The sequence below is a fragment of the Pinus tabuliformis genome, chromosome X (assembly GCF_031772625.1).
Source record: "Pinus tabuliformis cultivar Carrire ecotype Pingquan chromosome X, CPIR1, whole genome shotgun sequence".
Lineage (NCBI taxonomy): Eukaryota > Viridiplantae > Streptophyta > Pinopsida > Pinales > Pinaceae > Pinus > Pinus tabuliformis.
In genome coordinates, this window is record NC_142308.1 from 814,033,472 (window position 1) to 814,055,144 (window position 21,673).

The 21,673-nt window shown below is 39.3% G+C and overlaps 1 pseudogene; it reads left to right on the forward strand.

The window, feature by feature from the left end:
• The first annotated feature begins 12,759 nt into the window (after positions 1–12,759).
• LOC149142267 (E3 ubiquitin-protein ligase SINAT2 pseudogene) lies at positions 12,760–19,553 on the forward strand (annotated as a pseudogene).
• The last annotated feature ends 2,120 nt before the right edge of the window (positions 19,554–21,673 follow it).

The following is a 21,673-nucleotide window of genomic DNA, read 5'->3' on the forward strand; positions in this document are numbered from 1 at the left end:
TGTCCAATTGCAAGGAAAGGGTTTGCAGCGTATCACTTTTGAAATCTTCTAGCATATTTCAAATTTCACCCTTGATGGATAAGTTGGAGGATGATGTACTGGCCATAATTTGACTACCCCTACCCTTTTTCCTAGCTACCCTAGAATGGTTTCCAAAGACAGTCTTAATATCCTCATAGGGTAATTGGTAGACATATCTGTAGAAATTTTGAATAATAACCACTTATTCACAGAGATTATCCCCATTATACACTATTGCGGAATACATGCATAATACATAACCTCCTCTACGTTGATCATCAATTTAGCAGCATCAAAAACAATGAAACATCAATCACATGCACACATTAACACAATATGTAACCCGGGGAAAGCATACAGCTGAAAACCCCACACTATCTATATATTATAATGATTGAGAACATGTAAAAATACATAGTACAATACTCTTCACAAGTACTCAGTACTATCTCCACCTGTTACACACAAAACTAACTCAGACCCGAACAAGTCACAGGTTCAAATCTTCTCCACTGCTTTGCCTGCCTCCACTGCGCAATCCTGCAAGAGAATGAATGATGAATGGCTGATCCAAACTCCTATTTACCTTGGCTGATCCAAAATCACGTGAGAACAAGCTATAATTGCCTTGGTATTGGCCCACACTGCGCAGTCTTCATTGGCATAACTCAATCCCATGCATGTGCAAATCTCATGCACAACTGATAGTCACAACTCACCCTTTCACTTACCTCTAACACCTGTCTCTGTTGAACTATCCATGCACTGAGTTAACTGATGTATTCTTCAGTTTCTTTATGAGTTAATAATTAGTGAATTCATTAATATTTAATTCACACAACTCATCACTAGTGTATTCTTTAGTTAGACTAAAATACAACTAGTTCAACCAATTCAAACTGAACACAACTCCATCAACTCCACATCCAACTCCACAGAACTCACATGCATGAGTTCTAACTAAAGTCCTCCATGCAATAGCTCAACTAACACATAAGAAACCACGTGATTCCTTCTGTCAACTGCATGTGCCACATCCGTAGCTTGAACTGAAGTGCTCCAAGAGAATAAGATAATGTTTAGAGTCCAAATATTACTAAGGGCTAATAATATTTGATTGTTTCTATTTTTAGCCTAGCAGTCTAAAAATAGACTCTGATCACTCCGCTGTGAACCAAAAATAGAATTCCATCTATTTTTCCCAACATGACCAATCATCCATAAGCAGCATCCTGCAACTCATAGACCATGATCCATATGTCTAAAATAGACATAGTCTAAAAATAGACTTTGCGCCAAAAATGGCCTGCGGGACCACTTAGTGAAGGCGACTCCTTTCCACTAAGCTCCATCATCTTGTTGCATTTTCAACAATATCCTCCTATTATCATATGTAAGGTATCTAGAAGATCATCCCTTACTCCTTTAAGCAGGACCAACTTTAGTGACTCAGGGTCAAGGGTGCACCTGGCCCTTTTGTAACTAAGCTAGAATCTTTCTTCATAATCTTCTAGGGAATCATCCTGGCCTATGGTCATCCTGAAAATCTCTTCTTTAGTATCATTCAACCTACAATAGTCCCTATATTTGTTATTAAAATTTTGTTGCATCTCAGCCCAAGTTGTGATGCTATCTTGAGGTGAACCCATGAACCAGCGTAATGCTGCATCCTTGAGGGTACATGGAAATAGTTTTAACTTTTTCTCATCATCTGTATAGTCATAGGTTCGACATATAACAAAAAATTCAAATAGGATAGTGTTAGGGTCCTCTGTGCTCAGGCCATGGAAATGAGGTAGAGCAGAGGGGCTTATATTCTTCATCTTAGTGTCCTCATTGATTTCCCTGATGGGGAAGGCACTCTCTATTCTTTTTCTATCTCCCCTGTCATTTTGGATTCCAGCCATTGGTTCAGTAGGAATGAGTTGTTCCTCTTCTTCTTCCCTTTTAGGTTCTTCAAATATGTAAGGTTTCTCACCTACAGGTTCTTCCACTTCACAGTCACCTAAGAAGGGAGAAGGTTGACTGTTGGATGCAATGGGGGTATTTGTCAAGAATTTACTTGAATTGTCCCTATTCCTACGAGGCATGAAAGGAAATATTTTTGGGTTGGTTTTTGTAAGATTTTGTTAAAGCTAGAAAGTTCTTGCAAAATGGAAAGGAAAGCAGCTAATGACAAATGAAAGAAAGGAATCTACTAGATTACTTTTGCATAAATAAACTAACGGAAGAAAATTGAAGATTAGAAGTAGAAGAATAGAAATTTGGAGACTAGGAAATAAAAGAAAGTAGTAATTACTTCTACTTATACACCTCCCTGGAAATGACGCCAAAAAAGTGATGAGCCTAGGTATTGCAGCAAGAATGTTGCAACTCCCAGGGCTACCAGCTTTACTTATCAACCCGGGGTTCGTACAAACTTGGAGGTGACAGTGTTATATGCACAAGTAAAAGTGAAGGTACTGCTTGTTGTCACTGCTCATCTATCAAGAGACCCTAGGGATTCCAAGCCAAACTTCTATAGGGTCAGAAGAAGCTTAACTCTTTTATGGAAGAAGAGCAAATCTATCCTCAGGTAGAGCTACTTCTACTATAGTATTGAAGAAAACAACATGAAATTCTAAACCATACCATAACCTATCTAACCATCCAAACAGCTATGCTAAGAAGAATTGCTAAATTAACACTAATATAATGTTGCTATCTAAGTTCCAGAGGTATATAGCATCAAAACCAGACTAAGCTGTAAGCAAAGGAAACTAAGCGAAATCGGTTTTCAAGCGGAAGAGCAATCAGAGCTCAAAATTAATGAAGGGAGAATGTAAGGATGTAGTAGCGCATAAGAACCGTTGGATCAGTCCGGTGAAAAGCAAATGAACACTGGAGATCAGATCGCAGGAGGTTACGTAGATAGATGGGCGGACAGGGTTAACTAACAGGATGAACGGTGGAGATCTTATCATGAAGGCTTAAGTGAATAAATGGATGAACGGGGTTAATGAATAGGATGAACGACGGAGATCGTATCGTGAGGGATTAATTGAGTGGATGGATGAACGAGGTTAGCAGGAGATGAATGGCCGAGATCTAATCATGCGAGTGAAGCCAAGAGATGGACGAAAAAGGCTAATAGGAGCGATGAATGGCTGAGATCTTATCACATGGGTGAAGTCAAGAGATGGACAGTGGAGATCGTATCGCAGGAAAAAGAAACGTTCGGAAATGATGGGGCAGGTTTCTAAGGTGGTAAGTAGCTTTTTCTGTGCCCTTCAGGATGTAAGATGTATTTGGAAATTTCATGCGATTAGCCTTATTGCGCAACACGTAGCACGAGAAAACCACTTTTCTCGTCTGCTCTCAAGCGGATAACGGTCATGCAAGAATCTACACGAGATTGCGCAATATCCGTTCGATCAGGCGGGGCTGATCAATGGTGGAGATCGAACAATCTAGTTGGCGATCGGGTGAAGCGATAGCCATCGAATCAGGTGAGGCAGATCGATGGTGGGGACTTAAAGTACATAAAGTAAGTAGTGGACTCCACATGAGGTAGCAGTTGGAGAAAATAATGAATCGTACGGTGATTGTGAAGGTTTGTTGGTGATTGGACGACGAGGAAGCGATACATGAGGAACATGCTTTAGGCGGTTTCAAATGAAAATGATAGAGAAAACGAGTGAAGGTGAACAAATAACTGCATCAACAACGAACTCCATAACTCAGGCGAGAACTAGAAACCTGTGTTTTTGGGGCTGCTTAAGGGTCCCTTCTTCAAGTCATGGTCCCAGAGGGAGGAGATGAGGTCGAGACACCTATGCACAACCTGATAGTGATCTTTTTCCTCTAGATAACCTACTAATTAAAAAAACACAAATGGAAGTAAACTACAACAAATGCAGCTACTAAAGAAAATGAACATGAAAACCATGAATAATCTACGCTATGTTTTTGTAATGAAAGTGCAACTACTTAAGAAAATAAACAGTGAAAACCATAAGGCTACTTAAGCAAATGACCAAAAAACCATGAAACTACTTAAGAAAATAAACAAAACATAACTCTATGCTAGCATATATGTACAGTAAAGAGGAGCTTTGGATGCTTGGGTCGGGCCCTAACCCAAGAGCTTCAGCCCTCAGAGTTAAATCAGAGCTGGCTTAAACAGAACTCATTCTTATTATAAAAACCATGGATTACAAAGCAAATTTTCACAAGTCTTTGCAGCTCAAAAATAAAACAGATTTTTACAATAGAAGTCTGAATCCTACTAAGGTCCTAAACCTCTCTATTTATACATGTGAATTCTCTAACGACTTTCTTCCTATTAGAGAGGCTTGGCCTCTGATTCAAGAAAAATTGGTTTCTGTCTTTTTCACTTGCTCGATTGTCTTCTAGTCTTCAAAGTGATGGTTTTCTGCACTCCAAGTTGGTGAAGGAATATTCAAATGGAGGGGTAGCAAATGAGGAGGATTTACCTCCTACAATTACTCCCCCTTGTCCCATTCTAATTTTACCAAGGTCTTTTCCATAGTTCCTTTCTTTTATCCTTTATACCTGCATTTTCCTTGCTTTTATCCTTTATTCCTGCATTTCATGCACATTAGACCAGGTCTGGGAGCCAGTGAGGCATACTGAGGGGATGGACCCTGAGTGAACACAATGTCTATTTCCATGAGACAATGGAGGTTAGCCAATGATTTAAAAAATATTTCCTTGTTTGCTAGCAAAGTTGAAGCTTTGTTAGAAAAATTGTCATTAGCCAATTGAAATTAGAAAAAAAAATAAAAAAAAAAATGAAGAGTTAAAGAAATTGATTGTTAAAATTGGGGTCAATACAAAGGATAGAAGTGTTGTTCAAAAGTTGTTGCAGGGAGCTAAAAGAGAAATCCAGGTGTTGAGGAAGAAATTGAAGATTCCCTCCATAGAACAACCAATGAATTCAGAAGTAGCACAGGTGGAAAAAGAAAAAGAATCATTGATTGATGAACTTATACAGAGGAATGATGAAATCACCAAGCTGAAGGAAACAAATTCTATTTTGCAACAGAAATTTGATTGTCATGTTTATACTATCGTAGTACAAGCAGATTTTGAAAACCCAGGTGATAAGTTAACTAGAGTCATGACTGAGCTACAAATTTCTGAGAATGAGATGAAGAAAATTTAAAGAGATTATGAGAGTGCCTTGAATATTATAAAATCCACTGAAAGAGACTTGGAAATGTCTAAGGAGAATGCTGAAAAGTACAGAAATTATTTTCAAGTTGCTTCTCAAGAAACTAAAGAGCTAAAGGAGAAGGTGAAGGGAAATATGTCCCTTATTCAAGAAAGAGAAATTCTATGGAATGATATCATCCATACTGTAAGTAATATTTGGGAATCATTGTCTATTATTGAAGAGGAGAAAATTATCATCAGAGATATGGAAACCCTAATTATTGCTAATAAGAAAAAATTATAGCAACGAGCTCAATTTGCAAAGAAAATGATTGATTTCCTTAACTTAAGATCTTCACAACAGTTAAGGGAATTAGGAGTTGAAGACAGAACTGAGTATGTTTTAGAGATTAATAAAATGATTGTGAAGAACCTATACAGGAAGATAGCATCGGTAAAATTAACAGAGGTAAAACAATTTGTAATGAAATTCAATACTGGCTTTGATAAAATAACAAGAGAAGGTTTTCCTTCATGTTGGGACCAGTTGGGAAATCTATTACCCTGGGAGAATTATGACACTTTGATGGTGGAGGGTAAGAGAAAATTTCGTTCAACTCATGAAAGAACAACAGTGCTGAAGGAAGTAAAAATTGTGAATTATTTGCACAGGGATTTCCAGCTTTTATGGTTAATGAGAACTCTTTTTTTTTACAAACCAACATACAACAAACTCACCAACTTCAAAATGGCACACACTAGGTTTGTCAAGATTCCTGGTGAAAATTCAACCATTTGGAAAAAATACAAGGAATGGATGTCACCAACAACAACAAGTGTAGAAGTTGGACCTTCATCTGCACCAAAGTCCCAGATTACTAAGTGAAGTGATGCCCCTTGTCATGAAGCAGTTTCTTTTTCAAATATTTATGAAATAATGTATTTATTTTTTCTTTTCTCTTTAAAATAATGTAATGTTCGAAAGAACAATTAATTCCAAAGTAGTTTAGGAAGCTAGCAATTTTGGCAATTGACAGTTTCATAACTGTCCTTTTTGAAATTTTGTATAAAACTGATTAAAAAACAAAAGTGAAGGTTCCGAGTTTTTGAACCTTAGAAGGATAAATTACTTGTATTCTCAATCTTCATGTGGATTTGAATAAAGATTTCAAGTGATTCTAGATAGTTTTTGAGTACAAAATATATTTCGAGTTACCTTTCATTTTATGTTTTTCTTTCATAGAAAAGAGTAATGAAGTTGTTGGCCTTTAATTTTACAGTTCTAAAGAAGAAGATTCTCGTGAGTTGAAGTTATAAGTACCTTAATTATGTGCTCCTATTTATTATATATCATTCCATGTTAATTACATTTTTCCTCTAAAGTTCAAGACAAAAGATTTTGCATTTAGCAACATGTTGTTGCAAACTTTCCACTATATTTTCTCTCCACACTTCCATTAAAATTGTATTCAACGTTAGAAGGCCACTTTGAAAGGTTGTTTTCCCCATAGAAGATTAAGAGGCACTGTCTTTATAATTATAATTTCTTGTGTTTGAAACAATAGGAAAACAAACTTATTTCATTACATTTTTAAACAAATGTCTTGGGCACTGACCTCTCCTCGGCCAGAGGTTGTCTTGCAAGGTACAATAGGGTTCAGGAGCCATTATGGGATTTCCTCCATTGAATCTAATTCATGAGAAACGGAAGAATAATGAGAAGATGGATTTGGAATTTGATTGGCAGATTTTTAAACTTTATTACCATCACATAGATTCATCTTCATCAGAACTGGAAAAGGAGGACAAAGAACAAAAGGAGCAGTAAATTCCTCTTAAATTATAGGTGTCTCATGATTCACAAGAGTTGGGAAGTAGGAAAATTAAGGGGTTCAGGTTCACCATGTAAACAAAGAATAACCAAGTGCTCAAACACTTGTTTCAAGAAAACTTGATTCATATCTTCTTCAGAAATTTCACAAAAAAGGTGAAGGAATAGATCATAAAAATCCTCAATTGATTCAATAGGCTTCATTCTTAAGAGAGTGATTATTTTACAAACATCTCGGTAATTATACCGATCAAATGCTTAATGAATATCCCTAAGGAAATGATGAAGGGAATGGATGGAAGCAGGTGGAAAGGAATGGCAGCATCGATTAACACGACCTTCAAGGGTGAGGAACAAAATTACACAAGCAAACTCTTCATCATTGATTTCATAAGATTCACAAAATTTAAGAAAATCATAAATGTGCTTAGTTATGGATGTTCCATCCTCACCATCAAACTTTAACTAGAACAAATGATAGAGAGGCTCATCGGGGATTGAAAATTGATAAATAGAAAAATTAGAGAAACACCTCGAGAGTAAGATTTGAGGATGAGCCATTTTAGATAGGAGGTTAAAACCAAATTCAACCGGCTCAACTTGTCATTTGGCCCTCCTAGCACTATTGTTGATGGTGCTAGAAATTTGTTAACCAAGGGGTATCCCCGATGTGAAGTCCCAATTAGACCTCACACCATTTGGAGAAGGAGCCCCATATGGAGTATCGGCCCAGTTGTCATATATCTTAAAGATATGCCTTGGCTCTAACTGTCAGCAAGAGAGAGGAGTGTAAATGCGCCTTCAAAAAGCAAGGGGGTGTGTTTGGTGAGTGTTCGATCATATGTGTGTCAAAGTTATTTCACTACAGATGAGAGGGAAAGTGAGCCTCTAAGAGAGAGGTAATAGTACAACCCTAGTAGAGACACACATGAACAAGAAGGGTCCATACAACATCAATCAGAATATTCCATAGAGATGTGACAGCCATTGAAACCAATATAATGAGGAAGATATGTCTAATATCTGGCAGAATAGTCCACAAGGATGCATCAATGATAATAGCAATAAAACACATTCTCAATATGATAAGTACCAAAATAGCTGAAATAGTTCAACTAATTTAGCACAGATTAAAGCAAACATGAATTACAAACATTCACAGGATAGTCTTAGAAATATCCATAATCCATGCATGAAGAACGTGTCAGCCGTGAAGGCTTCTATTATTAAGTAAAAGTTCCAAGGCACATGTATACAATAAAAACCACTAACTCCAATAGTGTAGTATTGGAGCCACTCCTTTCTCCTCAAAAGAACTAGCCTATCTCTCTAATGCCTTGTGGGAGGAGCCAAGGTTAAAATTCATTTTCTCATACAATGAGGATGTATATATAACAAAGGGGTGATGCTTTTCCCTCCTTGTGACTCTTTTACTACCCTCATAACTATTTGACTTACATGACTCTTCATATTCCATGTGTTTCCTTTGGACTTCCACTTTACAATACATTTTGAATAGTTAATTACATAATTCAAAATAATTATGTGGCATATAATGACTTGTGATAGGACATGACATGACCTTGATGACATGGATTGCATGAGGATGTGACAGTTCCAAGTTTTCCTTCCTGCTGCTTCTTTCTTTGTGTCTTCTTGAATAGATGGTACATGTTCTTCTTCTCCCCCTCCTTACGACTTGAAGATAAGGAGTCTTCCATGTGATCTTCATCTTCATCTTCTTATAGAATTCAATGTTCCTTTGTCTTCTCATTTGTTGATCATCTTACCACTTCAACTCCATATGTGTCTTCTAACATGTCCTCCTTCTCCATCCCCTTCTTCATCATCTTTCCATAGCATGATAGACTTCATGCATCTATAATTCACTCATGACAAGACGAAATTAGTCCGATGAACCCCTAGTCTAAGTTGGTTCACATTAATCCACTTACCGAGTTGGAACTGAGTGACAGATTGGGAAAGAGGCTCAGTAACTATGCAATTGTGAAACTTAAGCATTCAGGGGTGAAGCTTGAGCCTTGACACTATGCAATGTGTATTTCAGGCTAGGTTGAGGAAGAAAACTACGCAGTCGAGGAGCTCAAGATGACAGGCTGAGGGGACATGCACTAGATTAGCCTATTGCGTAGTTCTAAAGGACAGATGAGCCCAGGTGACTACACAATTATACAGTTCAATATCTAAGGGTTGAGCCTTGAGCCTTGAGACTGCGCAGTTTGATGAGCCTAGGTATTGCAACAAGAATGCTGCAACTCCCATGGGCTACCATCTTTACTTATCAACTCGGGATTCGTACAAACTTGGAGGTGATAGTGCTATATGCACAAGTAAAAGTGAAGGTACTACATGTTGTCACTGCTCATCTGTCAAGATACTCCAGGGGTTCCAAGCCAGACTTCTATAGGGTTAGAAGAAGCTTAACTCTTTGAGGGAGAGCTACTTCTACTGCAGTATTGAAGAAAACAACTTGAAATGCTAAACCATACCATAACCTAACTAACCATCGAAACAACTATGCTAAAAAAAATTGCTAAAATAACACTAATCTAATGCTACTATCTAAGTTGCAGAGGTAAAGAGCATCAAAACCATACTAAGGTGTAAGCAAAGGAAACTAAGCTAAATCGGTTTTCAAGCGGAAGAGCAATCGGAAGTCGAAAGCAATGAAAGGAGGACGTAAGGATGCAGTAGTGCATAAGAACTATTGGATCAGTCGGGTGAAAGGAAAATGAACGACAGAGATAGCATCACAGGAGGTTACGTAGATAGATGAGTGAACAGGGTTAACTAACAGGATGAACAGTGGAGATCTTATCACGGAGCCTTAAGAGAATAATGTTAAGAAATTTACTGCATAACATAAATAATTACTGAGAGGAATAAATATAAAAATAACCAGCAACAACCATAAACACATAAACACAAATGTTTATCTGGGAAAACCCCAAATCTAGGGAAAAACCCAAGCTAATAAGATCTCATTAGCATTGGCCAAAACCCTAGCCAGTTTTACCAAGTGAGCCTTCACCGCTCACCTCCAGGTCTTACATTACAATGAAGTCCTTCCAGCCTTTTATAAGCACCATTACATATAATACCACGGGCAGAATACTATGGGTGCATAGTACCATGTGCCCCAAAACCATCACTGTTTAACCTGGTCAACTTTGACTCTATCCTAAGTCAAGTTTACCTACCAAATAAATGGATGAACGGGGTTAATGAACAGAATGAACGGTGGAGATCATATTGCGAGGGATTAAGTGAGTGGATGGAAAAATGAGATTAACAGGAGATGAATGGTTGAGATCTAATTGCTCGGGTGATGTCAAGAGATGGACGGATGAGGCTAACAGGAGTGATGAACGACTGAGATCTTATCGCGTGGGTGAAGTCAATTGATGGACGACATAGATTGTATCGCGGGAAAAAAAATGTGCGGAAATGAATGGGCAAGTTTCTAAGGCAGTAAGTAGTTTCTCACGTGCCCTTCAGGTTGTAAGCTATATTTTGAAATTTCACACGATTAGCCTTACTGCGCGACATATAGCACGATAAAACCACTTTTCTCACGTGCTCTTAGGCGGATTACGGTCGTGTAAGAATCCGCGTGATATTGCAAGATAGCCATTGTATCAGGAGGGGCTGACCAACGGTGGAGATCGACCAAGCTAGTTGGTGATCAGTTGAAGCGATAGTCTTCGGATCAGGCGAGGCAGATCGATGGTGGGGACTTAAAGTTCATAAGTAATTGGCAGGCTCCACGCGAGGTAGTAGTTGAAGAAAATAATGAATCAGATGATGATTTTGAAGGTTTATTGGTGATTGGACGACGAGGAAGCAATGCATGAGGAACATGCTTAAGGTTGTTTCAAATGAAAATGATAGAGAAAACTAGTGAAGGTGAACAAATAACTACATCAATAGTGAACTCCATAGATAAGGTGAGAACCAGAAACCTGTGTTTTTGGGGTTGTTGAAGGGTACCTTCCTCAAGTCATGGTCCCTGAGGGAGGAGATGAGGTCGAGACACCTGTGCGCAACCTAAGAGTGATATTTTTCCTCTAGATAACCTGCTAATTAAAAAAACACAAATGGAAGTAAACTACAGGAAATGCAATGACTGAAGCAAATGAACAGGAAAACCATGAATAATCTACGCTATGTTGATGTAATGAAAGTGCAACCACTTAAGCAAATAAATACTGAAAACCATAAGGCTACTTAAGCAAATGATCAGAAAACCATGAAACTACTTAAGAAAATAAATAGAACAGAACTCTATGCTAGCATATATGTACAGTAAAGAGGATATTTGGCTGCTTGGGTCAGGCCCTAACCCAAGAGCTTCATCCCTTGGAGTTAACTCAGAGTTGGCTTACACAGAACTCATTCTTATTATAAAAACCATGGATTATAGAGAAAACTGGCACGAGTCTTTGCAGCTCAAAAATAAAACAGAGTTTTACAATAGAAGTCTGAATCCTACTGAGGTCCTTGTTATCACCCCAAGAAACTCTCCTCGGTTGTAATTCGGAGATGCTCAGGAACATTACAAATTCTACTTATTGTTGGAAATGGATGAATGGAAGAGATAATGCTTTTTCAAGCCAGATAACCACTTCTACTATGCTTAACTCCATACATGTGTGAACACCCCCAGACTACAAGGCTTTAGACCACCAATTACTCACAGTTCAGTGATTGGGTGAATATGGAGAATACTGACCACACCAGCAGATGCACAAGACCTTGTGATGGCAGGTTGCAACCAGTAAAGAGGTATGCAAATCTAATTCCCTAGTGTACAGACAGGATGAAAGCTCTCCGTCACTAAGTGAAAAGAAACCTGATTAACACGTTCACTGATACATGCAAGATTTAAACACATAGGTAGGATGACAACTCCTCTAATTCTAAACATCAAGAGTTCAGGAAAACTGCATATCAGGCATAGCCTAGAAAAAAACAGAAATGGAAAGTGAGCAATTAACAGTGAAAGAAGCTTGTATTAGCTGAAAATGAAGACGAGACACTGCAAGTATCAAGGTAGTTACAGTCTCCAGAAGTTGAACCTTAATTCAAAACAACAACCATCAACCTTGATTACATCTGGTTTCTGGGTATATATAGAGTTTCATTACAAAGGCACTCGGCCATTCTAAGGATGAAGGGGTCATAATTGATCTCCAACCGCTTTAACTGCTTGACAGAACTTCTGAGTGCGGTGGCTTGCTGTAGCGGATGAATTTGATCCTTTCCTATGCTCTGTTGTCCTTCTTGGGCAGGTGGAGTGACGTGTAGAACGAAATCCCATAACTGTTAAATGAATTCACCTGCTCAGGCTCCGTCTTTTTCCTTTTCGGCCATACTGTCCATGGAATGCAGTTGTTGAGGAGCAAATGCACCGGGTACTGGAAACTGGTCACCTTCGTCCTTCAGGCGCACGGAATGATCAGGGCAAGTGGCCTGCATGGCGAATGTACAAGGAGGACGGAGGAGGGAAATCAGCCATTGCATCAAGCGGATAGATGGCAGGGATCACTCGGCGGAAGGTATCGGGAGGAAGCGGGAGCAAGATGATCGTGAGCTGTTGGATCTTGGGTGGGTAGATCCAACGGTCATCGGTCAGAGGAGACGTGCGGGGGTTAACGGGTGGGAATAGAAGTTTCAGCAGCAGGCAGTATTGATCGCACCGCTTCAGGGCCTATGGTGGTAAAAATACAATGGCGTGTGATACCATTCAGAGGGTGACGCGTGGCGGCGGGGAAAGGATGAAAACCGCCCTTCATCACGCGTTAACGTGCCACTATGTTGTGGCTGTGGGGGAAGCAGATGCCATCCTATCGCAGCGGATGCGATCGAACGGTGGGTATTTGAGTGCACAGGTCGCTTTATCTAATGTGACCGGAGCTGTTGGATCGGTGGGGAGAGTTAACGGCTATGATTTAAAGGTGAGGAGGGGTCACAGGAGTGTCGGGTCATGTGGGCACGGTTACATGATGGTTAAGGCTCCGTGCTCGGTGGCCTGAGGGAACACGGGTTTATGCATGGTTTTAGAGGAAAAACGGAGGTAGCGAAGTGGTGGGGGTGTAAGCGGAGTGAAGGAGAAGAAGGAAGATGACCGGTGCAAGTTCTCCTTTGAGTATGAACCATATGGCCAAGCTTGCATTTGACCCTCAAAATGTCAAAATATGTAGCAAAGCTAACAGTCCTAAACCTCTCTATTTATACATGTGAATTCTCTAACGACTTTCTTCCTATTAGGGAGGCTTGGCCTCTAATTCAAGAAAAATTGGTTTCTGTCTTTCTCACTTGCTCGACTGTCTTCTATTCGTCAAAGTGATGGTTTTTTGCACTCCAAGATGGTGAAGGAATATTCGAATGGAGGGGTAGAAAATGAGGAGGATTTACCTCCTATAATTACTCCCCCTTGTCCCATTCTAGTTTTACTAAGGTCTTTGCCATAATTCCTTACTTTTATCCTTTATACATGCATTTTCCTTGCTTTTATCATTTATTCCTGCATTTCATGCACATTAGACCACAAAGCAACATGTCCAACTCTAACTCATTTCATAAACAAAATATAATAAAAAGTATGCAATAAGTTGTGAGAATAGTCGGTTTTACTAAGCTAGGAGGTGAATTAAGGCCAATTAAGGCCCATATAATTACTCAATGATGAGGCTCATCATCACCACCCTACTGAAAATGTTGTTGATCCTCCGAGCAACTTAATCAATGTCCATGTCCTTCATGGATCTATTAGCCTCTCTGACATCCCATGCTTCTGTTGTGGTCTCTTCTTCTTGTTCATGGAAGCTTGCTTTCCTTTCTACTTCTTCCCACTGCCTCTTTTCCTCTTCTTATTTTCTCCCTTCTAGCATTCCTAGGAGTAGTGGTGGGCTGAGTTTTAGGCCTATTCAATTGACCTTCAATTGTTGCATTGATTGATTATACATAGGTGTCCTATTCAGTGCTATTTTCAATCTTTGAGGGGAGTGATATTCTCTAGTCTTCAAGTTGTGTGGAAGTTTGTTCCATCTCCTTTAGTAGGCATGTATATTACCATCTTAGCAGCCTAAACATATCCTCAAAATGTGAAATTCTTGCTCTTGGGCAACAAGATATCTAAGTGCTAGTTAAGGATCATTTGCAATTAGATTATGGGTGTTGATTAGGGCAATGGGATTTGATTGTTCAAGTCTAATAAAAGAAGGGTCATTTTTCTCTCTGGCCAATATTCTTTCCATCTCTGTAGCCCTTGACTTCTCATGGTTCCTCCATGATTCCAAAGCCATTAATTGTAGATCTCCTAGCTTTGCATTAGGATCAAATATTCATGTATGTGAGGGCCATGTTATGCAAGTAAAACTTAGCCATTTTGGCCTTATCCTCTAGTGCACTTTGATCACAAATATCAATAAACTGCCTGCAGTCCTGAAATGGCATGGTGCCCCTCTGCGCTAGTGTTTTAATCTGAAATTGCGGCCATTTTTCTCTGAGGTAAAGAGCATAGGATTTAGTTGGCATCCTACACTAGATGGCCTCCAAGGAGAGGCTGGGCATTTATGCTAGTTGGTCTTTCTTTTCCTGCAGTTGTCCTCTATGTTTTTCTTATCTTCTTCCTTTTGATGTTCTTTCTCATCTCCATCAGTTTCTTCCTTTGTTTCCTCCTCTTGTTTCAGCATCATCCTCCTTGTATTCTTTAAGCATGTTCCTCTGTATTAGTTTCTTCTTCACCCATATCATCCCCATCTAGCTTTGTATCTTCTTCTTCTTCTTTTGCCTCCTCCTCACTGACAAAAGGATTAACATCATAGGTGAGGGTTTTGATTTCATCCTCTTCTAGTAAGTTTCTAAAGACTAACCATGTTATGGGGATCGTGAGGCTTTGGAGGGCATCTTTAATGAGGATCCTAATCAACCCATGGTGAACTAACTACTGGGAATTTACTTCCTTCACTTTGTTGTTGGGGTCTAAGAGTAAACTGGTGTTTCTACCCCAAATCTTAATTCTTCAAGAATTCTCAAATGGTTTCCATAACAACACTGTATCATGGACTCTTGCATTCTCTTTTGACTTATTAAAGAATTTATGTTTTTCCACCTTTTCACTTATAAACCAACTACCTCTTAACCTTTACAACTTTTGATCAAACGATGCATATGAGTGAGTGAGTGGTATACTTACTTGTGGTCGTGATGCCATGCTGCAGTTTTCAAAGGTTAGAGGTGTTGTTGATGGTCATTCTTCTTCCTCCTCTGCTGTCTGCTAATGGTTTATTAGATTTTGCAAGTGTCTGTGACTGAAGATCTGATGTTGTTGCTATTGCTGTGGAGCTCTTGGATCTGATGTTGTTGCTACTATGGAGCTCCTGGATTTGATGTTGCTGCTGCTGTGGAGCTCCTGGATTACCACTTGGAAATGTTTGGTGTCTCCCTTAGAATTTTTTATTATGTTGCTGGAGGGTGTTGTAAGGATGTTGTAATGAATGGATAGAGGGAGTGGGAGTGTATGTGGATGCAGGGATGATGGTAATGGCTGAGGTGATTCTGTTAGAAAACACAATCTTCACCTAAATTGAAGCAATGAAGTGAAAAACAATAGAATTGATGGAGGGATGCATGGTAAGGAGTGGAGGAGATGAAATATATGTGAGGTAGGGTTCCCTTTGGATCTTCTCTTTGCTCCTTAGTTGTCTTTCTTACCAACCTGCACATAAAAATTATGTTTTTTCTTTCTTTTATTATTATTATTATTATATATATATATATATATTAAAAACGCCTAGGCTACCTCATAGAGGTTTCAACCCTAGATATCTGCCCTGGGCGCCTCAAGGAAGGTTTTCACCCAGGGATATTCTTAATATTTTTCATTTTTTCTCATCCATGGGCCGCCTCACGAGGTTTTCAACCCAAAGATGGGACTTAGGCTCCTCATGGAGGTTTTCACCTAAATCCTTATTCTTTTTTCTCTTTTTCAGTGACCTAATGAGGGAGGAGTTGGAACTTGCTCTACCATCATCATTGTCTTATTGATACTGTCAATGAACTCTTGTTTTGATAAAGGCCTCTTGTACATTTTCAATCGGTGTCCATTAACTAGCAATGGAATGGCTTCTTCATCAATAGTTTTGATTTGCACTGAACCATTGTCATGGAATCTTTCCACCACATAAGGTTCGAGCCATATTGTCCTTAGTTTTCCCTTGAAGTATTTAAACCTAGAATCATATAACAATGCCCAGTCTTCCTCTTGAAATTTCTTCTCCTTGATGTGCTTTTCATGCCAAATATTCCTCTGAAGCTGAACTATCTCTGTATGTAGGAGGGTCTGCATTCTAAATTCATCCAAGCCATTCAAATGTAACAATTTTTCCTTTTGTGCATGGATGAGATCCAAATCTAATTGGGTTGTCATCCTCAATGTGTTATATTCAAACTCAATGCACAACAAAGCCTTTTTCCCATAGACCATCTCATAGGGTGTAAATGCAGTGGTGGTATTCCATGTGGTATTATAGGCCCAGGTGGCCTCAACTAGTCTCTCTGCCCAGTCCTTTCTACTGCTTCTCACTACCTTGGTTGATATGTTCTCCAGTGCCCTATTGGTCACCTCCACTTGCCCATTAGCTTGTGGATGATAGGGAGTGGAGGTCCTTTGCTTGATTTTTTTATGGTTGAGCAATTCTTCAAACATGTTGGAGGTAAACTGGCTACCTTGGTCTGTGACTACCTGTCTAAGGTATCCAAATTTGTATAATATATTCTCCCTTAGGAACTTAGCCACCTTCTCTTCTGTTGATACCTTAATTGCCTTGGTTTCAGCCCACTTAGTCAAATAATCAGTGCACACAATGATGTGTTGTTTTTTCTTTGAAGGAGGGTTAATAGGCCCAATGAAGTCCATGCCCCACTTGTCAAATGGATCAAAAATCACTTGAGGTTGTAGGAGCATTTCATATATTGGAGTAGGCTTTCCCATCCTATGGCACCGATCACACTGACTAATATACTTTTTCACATCTTGATGAAGAGTAGGCCAATAATAGCCTAATTGAAACACTTTGAATGTTGTCCTCTTTTCTGCAAAGTGACCTCCACAAGGCCCATCATGACAAGTCAAAAGGATGTCAAAGACTTCCTCTTCCCTTACACACCTTCTTAAGATTTGATCTGGGCCAAGTTTGAATAGATTGCCCCCAATCTAGGTGAAGGGGGCGCTCTTTCTGACTATCTTGCTCTTTTCTTTGGAGGGAAAGTTTGGTGGGAACTGTGATGATACCAGATAGTTTTCTATATCAGCAAACCATGGGGAGAGAACTGAAATAGAAAACAAATTCTCATCTGGTAGCTGGTCATCCACCATTCCTTCTTCACCTGCAGGCAGATTCATCCTAAACATAAAGTCAGCAACAACATTTTCCTTACCAGGCTTATCAACAATAGTTAGATCAAACTGTTGTAATAAAAGCAACCATCTTATGATTCCAACATTCACATCTGGTTTATTCATTAAATATTTGATTGCATCATGATCAGTATGCACAAATGTTTGATAGCCTGTAATGTAATGCCTAAATTTGTTCAATGAATGCACAACAGCCAGGAGTTCCTTTTCGGTCACAATATAGTTTAGCTCAACCTTTGATAGGTTCTTACTCATAAAATAGATGGCATAGGGAAATTTCTCCTCTTCCTGACCTAAGGCTGCTCCTATGGCTTTTTGTGAGGCATCAACATGAATATGAAAAGGGAGTGCCCAGTTTGGGCCTCTAAGGATTGGTGCAGTGGTTAACTTACCCTTTAGAATGTCTAAGGCCTCTTGACAGCTCTTTGACCATACAAACTCAGAAGCTTTGGCCAAAAACCCAAACAAAGGAGAGTCCAACTTGTTGAAGTCCTTTATGAACCTTCACTAGTATCCAGCTAACCCTAAGAAACTCCTTACATCGCTCTGCTTTTGTGGAGGTGGGACCCTTTGGATGATTCCTATTTTTTTTGGTCCACTTGCAGTCCTTGTTGAGATATTGAATGACCTAGTACAGTCCCTTCAGTCATTAAGAATTCACATTTTTCTGGACTAAGAGACAGGTTCATTTCAATGCATTTGTGCAATACTTTTTGTTATCACTGAAAATTTTGTTGCCAAAAATTTTTAGCCTAGCTTAAAGACAGGGTGTTTTCGTAGCGCATGAATTCTTTTTTAGCAGTTTCACAGCGCTACCTGTTTAGGTGATTTCGTAGCGTGCTACGAAATTGGGGATTTGTTCGAGTTTTCAGTGGAGGCCCAAATCCTATCATGCCTATTGTACACGGGCTACAACTGCTGTGGATGAGGTTGATCTGCTTAAAGGTCTAATGTCAGATTTTTCAGATAAGATTGAAGATATCAAGGTTTACATGGTTGTGGGATCATGTACGTGTCAGTGATGAGCTTTTGAAATGTTAAAGATTGGGTAAACGGTACTAGTTGTTCGTGTATTAGTTCTTCCACCGACAGAGAACATAGACACCTAGTTGACATTTGTTTTTCTTTGGCGGAAAATGGGGTCGTATTAGTCAAGATCATTCCACCAGCACAATGATGCAAACGGTATTGTGATTGTATCTGCTAGAGGCAAAGCAACGGATACGTAAGCAGCTTTTATTCTTGTATGTTATACCCCATGCCATCCTCAACTAATTCAGAACTCTGAGCCTCTGTCCTGCCATATACATATCCCGAAAGTGGCTCTGAACAAAACGATTCAATGGGTCCAAATGAATGTCACTTTGATTCTTCTTGTTACTATGTCCCTTACTGACCTGAGCACTCTGTTTCATCTTCTCATGTAAATACTTCTGCAAGTTGAGAGTGCATAACCGTTGCCTCACTTGCAGACATGAACTGGGGAATATAAGATGTTTGGCTTTCGAAAAGGTTGCAGAATCTCTGGAACTTCCTTGCAGACATCAAAAGCTTGGTTGTCACGACATATTCCCATATTATAGCAAGCTCAAGCATGAACATCAATGCATGTTCAGGCCTTACAGTTGCCCTTACGCAGGTTCTGAATGCTCAGTTACTGGGGACATTCCAGCGCTTGTGACTCACTTGAGAAATGATCACAAGGTGGACATGCACAATGGCTGCACCTTCAATCATCGATATGTAAAACCTAATCCTCAGGAGGTGGAGAATACAACATGGATGCTGACGGTATTCAACTGTTTTGGTCAACAATTCTGTCTTCACTTTGAAACATTCCAGCTTGGAATGGCCCCTGTGTATATGGCCTTTTCGCGCTTTATGGGTGATGATAATGAAGCAAAAAATTTTGGCGTGGGGGCAAATGGACGAAAGCTGTGTTGGCAAGGAATACCAAGAAGCATTCGCGACAGCCATAAGAAAGTCCGGGACAGTCATGATGGTTTGATTATTCAGAGGAATATGACCAAAAATGTAGTGTTATGGAACATACGCATTTCAATGTGTGTACCTTTTAATACTTTGTTCTGCCTTGTCTGAAGTGCCATGTACAAGGATTTAGAGGACAAGGGGAATGGTGTTGTTTATGTCATATGTCTTAAGAAAATCTGTGACCATATCACTGTTGTGGAGATCATGACATTTGTTTCTTAACTTTTGCTATCATGGTAAGTGAAGGCTCTGATATCTTGTCCCACAGCATCTATACATACAGAGAGTCCTCTTGACATTTCACAAGTTCAAATGTCATTTCTTCTTCCACTTGATGAGAAGAGTCTTCCTGGCGTTTACCTCTGTGGTTATAATTCCGATAAATCGTATGGTGCAACATCATATTTTATTGTGCATCCAAAGAGAAACATTCTCGTTGACAGATATTGACATGGAGTTAAATTGGAGCACCTTGCCAAATAGTGGTGACTGGAATGTACTCTTTGAACGGTTTCCTTTCTGCTCTAGTTATGATTTCTTTCCTTCAAATCCATGTTACAGCTTCAGATGAAGATGATTTTTGGAGTTGGAGAGGGTGGTTTGAATCACGTTTCTGTCATCTTCTCTTGAAGTTTGAAAAGCTTCCAGCATACTGTGATCCAAATCCATACCCATATTTTGACAAGAATCTAAAGGAAGCCACCAACAGGGTAGTTTTTTTTCCATAATGACCAATAGCAACAGCTGCAACCAGTGGGTTTGTCTACGATGGCAGTGTCTTTCAAATGGTGAAACGTGAAGCCTAGCAAACAGCAGCTATTCAATTTTGTGAGGAGTTTAGAGGAAAACTGTGTTTTTTAAATCACACAGCAGTTTCGTAGCGCGCTACGAAACTGCTGTAGGTGGTGTTTTTAACATAAACAGGCAGTTTGGTATACAAGCGGGAATTTTAAAAAGAGAGACACTTGTCCATCAATACAGCCTACAGCACATCCAGGATGTGGCAGCCCGCTCTTTTTGTTAAAGGATAAAAGCATACTCCTTTGGATTCGAATATGTTGAGGCAAATCAAAGACCGACAAACAGGGGCCTATGTTTCAGGGTAACAGAAAGATATGTCATTAAAGACAAACATGGAGCATTAAAGTTTCATCACAGCCACCGCCAGAAAGAGAACAGATGTCAAAGAATGAAGTTCATTATAATTAGAGCCATCAAAGATACCGCTATAGTAGTCCACTTGGCAGAGAGTGAATCTTGGTTGTAATAAATGCTTTTTCCAGCATGATGTAGAATTAGAGTTTTAATTGTTTTAGGAGTCTAGAGCTGTCAATTAGTAGGAAAGTGCCTTTTATTAGTTAGTTAAAGGTGAATAGATGTCATTAGGAAAGGACTTCGAATTCCCCTCAAATGAATCAGAGTCAAGTAGAAGAACTCTATAAATAGCTGAAACAGAAATAAACAAAGGGTTGGAGATTTATACAAAAAACAGAGTTTTTATATTGACTGATGTAAAAGACTTTTGACAGTAATAGTAAGATTACTTTTTCTTCTCAAGATTCATCTCGTGTTTAAATGCTCAGAATATATATGGTTGTGTCTTTTCTTTTCTGTTTTACAGCTCCATAGATGTGCAATCACTCTGAATTCACCTAGTGCTCAGACTTCCTGTGCATATTTATGAGTTGAGGTTCCTTTGAGAAATGTTTTGAGTGTTTAGACATTATATGCCTTGACTTCCATGAATGAGTAGTTGGTAATTTACTGCAAAGGTGTTTGACTCCATGAGCCCAATGGAAGAAGTCTTATTTTGTTATTCCAACCAGCTTATTTTCATGTATTGTTTGAAGAGTTAGCCATCTTTTCTTGTTATCAATCCATATCAAAAATCTGTGAGAGAGCCCTCTCTGACTAAGGAGGCTAAGCCTTAGTCTAAAGCCTGGTTTGAAATAGTTGCATGAGATCTTGCTAAGTAGCAGCCCTTAGTACACGATTTTGTGATAACATTTTGGTGCGTCTGCCGGGAGCCTGAAGATTATTCATTCCCGAAATCAATGGTTGAACTTCTGAAGGTAGCAGGAGCTCAGACATCTTTTTGTGGCTGCAAAACTACCTTGGCGACTCCACACATCAAATAACAAATTGGAAGGTGACTCCACTGCTAGAAGATCAGTAGCTTGATGAAGTTTCAAGATGAGTTCCACTGCAAGAATGAATGCCAGGTATGC